Genomic DNA, 4,475 nt, shown 5'->3' with positions numbered 1-4,475 from the left:
GACTGAATAAGTATTAGACACTCTAGAATAGATTCCGAATTCTGCTATACTGGTGGTAAACACAGACTAACTTCACTGACCTCCATTTGTCTAACTCTCTTACAATATTTCCATCAGGATAGTATGATGGTGCTATTTACAGAAGTGGAAATACTTCAGACTTAGACTGGTGTAACTGAGATCAGAGCCTGGTCCTATATTTTCCCCGCTGATTCTGTATATGAGTGAAGCTTGGTAGTACTCTTAAATAGGGCCCAGGACACATTCTAATGTGGAGCATGAGTGTTTGGAACAAAGATATACTATACTGCACACTTCTCCTTATCTTTCAGTGCCTGAGACAAGAGTTAGAAAGTTTCTGATTGTGAAGGCAGTGCAATCTGCTCTCAGTGATCAGAGTGCTAAGGTAAGATTGTGTGTGGAATAGTGGTATTGCTGTTAATATCTGGGAAGTATTTCACTCAGTGGAGAGTCTGGCAATGAGACACATTTTTAGGCTGAGATTATTAATAGGGTTTCAATTAATCACAGTTAACTAAAAATTAATGGGATTAAAAATTGAAATTTATGAAATATTTTTGTGGTTTTTTACATTTTCAAATATATTGATTTCAATTACAACACAATGACAAGTGTGTACTATGCACTTTATATTATTTTTATAACAAACATTTGCATTGTAAAAATGACAAAAGAAATACTATTTTTCAATTCATCTCATACAAGTGATGTAGAGCAATCTCTTTAGCGTGAAAATGCAACTTACAAATGTAGATATTTTTTGTTAACTGTAACAAAACAATGTAAAACTTTAGAGTCTACAAGTCCATTCAGACCTACTTCTTGTTCAGCCAGACACTAAGACAAACAAGTTTGTTTACATTTATAGGAGAAAATGCTGCCTTTTTCCTAATTACAGTGTCACCTGAAAGTGAAAACTGGCATTTGCATGGTACTTCTGTAGCCAGTGTTGCAAGGAATTTACATAACGGATGTGTTAATCATTTGTACTTCAGCCACCATTCCAAAGAGATAAAAGCAAAAGCAAAAGGACTCTCATATCCTGTCTCATATTGCATGCAGAAGGGATAATAATAACTCGTGCATAATCTCTACCCTTGCAGGTGAGGATGGCAGCTCTCCATTTTGTCCTGAAGCTGCTCAGTTCAGGAAGTGTGGAGAATTGTGCAGCAGGGGATATGGTTGCATACGTTTTCAGAGAGTTCGATGTGTCCACCAGAAATCTGGTAAGGAGAGTTCTTAACACTTAGGACTCAGTTCTGCCATTCTGGCATGCTGATTGTTCCCCTTGACTTCAGTGGGAGCTTTGGATGCTCAAGGATGCAGCTGGACTGAAGGATTAGAGCTAGAATCTGATCAGTGATATTCGTGTAAAGCCAGGGTAATGCCCCTGACTTCAGTGGCATTATTTTGGATTTACACAAGTGTAACAGAGACCAGAATCTGATTCTGGATATTTACATCTGACAGTGCGACCTACATTCCTTAGACCTTGGGCAAGTCAGTGAAAATTCTGACAACACAATCTTTCAGTGAAATGCTCTTGTATAAGGAAGCACATCTTTTTTATAAATAGACTCTCCAAAGAACACACTGGTGCCCAATCCTGTGGCTGCTGAAGCATACATCAACTATTAGCAAAACACTGAAGTTATGCAGCCTACATCAAGATGTCTAGAACCTGGAAAAGTTTGCTGCACACTTCATACTCTGTTCTATGTGTACTAGTTCAAAATCTTTTCAATGGGTATTTCCAGCTATGGGCAGAGTCATGGACTCCAGACACAGAGTTCCATGATGGGATCCATGATATACATTAACTTTATAGTAAGTTGTTGAGGATCTTAGCTCTGCCTGGCCCTTTAGCTACGAAGTGGGAGCTTATGGCAGTACTCACCAACTGCCTCTTTTTCATGCTACCCATCTCAAAGAAAGTAGGAGGCAACTCTTTCTCATCAGGCCACATTTGCTCTTATTTAAACTGAAATCAGTAGAGCTGATCAATATTTAGTTTGGTGTAAGGAAGAACAGAATTTAGCCTATAGATAGACTCACATTCACTATGCACAGAATGATCAAGCTGCTTGGGGCATCAGAACAAACAGAATGGCTCCCTCTAGGTTCTGCATATTTATTTCCACTGGGCAGAGTCTGAGTGGCTCTCCTCAGAGATAAAAAGAAGAAATGTTCTTTTTTGAAAATTTTTCAAAAAATGAATACTGTTCAGGGAACTCTTTTATAGAATCATAGAACGATAGGGCTTAAAGAGAATTCAGGAAGTCATCGAGTCCAACCCCCTGCTAAACGCAGAACCAATTCCAACTAAATCATCTCAGCCAGGGCTTTGTAAAGCTGGGACTGAAAAACCTCTAGGGATGGAGATCTCACCACCTCCCTCAGTAACCCATTCCGGTGCTTCACCACCCTCCTTGTGAAATCGTTTTTCCTAAGATCCACCCCCCCACACACACAACTTGAGACCACTGCTTCTTGTTCTGTCATCTGTCACTACTGAGAACAGCCTCTCTCCATCTTCTTTGTGTCCTCTTGTGCTGGGGTTTTCCTAAGCCTGGGTTCTGACCCACCAGTTAGGTGTTTCTGTTATTCTCTTCCCTTAAGAATCTCCATCATTCGAGGTTTTTAATGCCAGGCTTGGCAAAGCCATGGCTGGAATAATTTAGTTGGGGCTGGCCCTGCTTTGAGCAGGGGGTTGGACTATATGACCTCCTGAGGTCCCTTCCATCCTTAATCCATGATTTTATGATTTGTGCACTCCTAATGCAATGGAAAAGCTCTCCTAGGTCAATATTCAGAAAGGCTTTGTAAGAAATAGACACCGCTTCTACAGCCAGTGTTTTCCCACTAGCTAGTAAATTCTATGTATCTATCTCATAGCAGGGGACAAAACTTCCCTCCCAGGATGTTCAGGAAGAAAGCACTATCCAAACTATGTGCATTCACATCCTGCAAGGCCTGGACATATCAGTCACTGGAATGACCCAAGTAAGTGACATGTTGCTACTGCTTCGTGAAATAAAGACATTCTTCCGTATATCTACTGTACCTCTCCATAAGGAAGCTTCTTGCCAGTCAGGATAATGGAGGTACAGCATGTCAAGTTCATGTCAGAGATGATGGGACCTCTGTATCATGGAGGAAGCGATTCACAGTACAGACAAAATAAAAAGGAACTTCACTGGAAGGAACCATAATGCAGTGGTCTTCTGTTAATTACCACGATTGCCTGAGTGCAACGTCTCCTTAGATTCCCCATGAATCCCTTGGAAATGTAGACTTGGTGATCCTGTATTTAAACAGTTATTGGGGCCGTGATTGTGCCTTCTGTATGTCTGAAAAGTGCAGGATGAATTTATGGTGCTGTCTAAGTAGCTTTATAATGCAGGGAAAGATGATTCATCTCCGGATGAGAACCAGATTGCTAATGCTCTCCAAACAAGGCAGTGTGTACTTAAAATGTAGAGAGAGGGATCACTGGGACAGGTAGAGTGAGATGATGGCGGAGGGGAGGAGAAAGTGAGATCGAGATAAGGTAACGAGATAGGGAAGGGTCAGTGATGACTAAATGGAGAAGGTGCATGACAGAAGGATTCAGCCAGTAGGAGGTGGGGGAATGAAAATAGCCAAGTGTTGAACTGTCTTGCTCTTCTGTGCAGGTGTTATGGCCAAGGCTTCTAACGTATGTGGTGCCAACTCAGTACACTGGCACTTTGAAGCCTCTCTGCAGATGCCTCCAGGAAATGGCTGAGAAAAAGATGCAAGAAGGAGGAGAAGCTGCTTGCCTGGACTATAGTGGACAAGGTTTATAACAGAAACTCTTTCATTTATTCTCACCAGCCACTATGAAATGACCAGATTCAGCCTGTTCCAATTCTCTCATCTTCAGTCAAGAGACTAAAAGGAATGCAGGATGGTCTTGGGATTAAAACATGGCAATGGGAGGGAGCTAGAAATTGGGGGTTCTGGTTCCAGATCACCACCAAAATTCTGATATAACATTGGGGAAATCACTTGCTCTCTCTCAGCTTTCCCACTTGTGAAATTGAGGACTAATTAACGCCAGTTTCTTAGAGGTGCTATGAGGAGGAATTAACTCATGTTTGTAAAACACTTTTGAGATGCTCTGCCTGAAAACACTATGGAAATGCAAATATTATCAGCTGCATGCAACCTTGGTGGGCACATTGGAAATGGCTAGGTGAACAACATCAGCGGGATTCTCCAAAGTCTGGCATAATTAATGATCTTCTATTTCTTTTCCCAGGGAAACTCCCTACACCTCAGGGATTGCTGGCACGACTCCTGGTAAGTAGACCATGGAGGACAGGTTTTCTGAGAAATGTGAAGTGGAACAGTTAAGTATAAAAATCAGTTTTCCAGCTAAATGCTTTAGGCTGAAGAATGTGTATGATTGGGTCTCTCTCCACCCTCCCCGA

At 41.5% G+C, this 4,475-nt stretch overlaps 1 long non-coding RNA gene across 1 annotated transcript; it reads left to right on the top strand.

Annotated features, from left to right (window-relative positions):
* Positions 1–332: 332 nt before the first annotated feature.
* On the top strand, positions 333–3,847 carry LOC149525863 (uncharacterized). Its single transcript, XR_016348891.1, has 3 exons — positions 333–406; positions 1,125–1,247; positions 2,917–3,847. It is a non-coding gene; the product is annotated as an uncharacterized LOC149525863 (long non-coding RNA).
* The last annotated feature ends 628 nt before the right edge of the window (positions 3,848–4,475 follow it).

Source organism: Pelodiscus sinensis, chromosome 1, assembly GCF_052426305.1.
Source record: "Pelodiscus sinensis isolate ZL-2025 chromosome 1, ASM5242630v1, whole genome shotgun sequence".
Classification (NCBI taxonomy): Eukaryota; Metazoa; Chordata; order Testudines; family Trionychidae; genus Pelodiscus; species Pelodiscus sinensis.
This window is presented reverse-complemented; position numbering and strand designations above follow the sequence as displayed.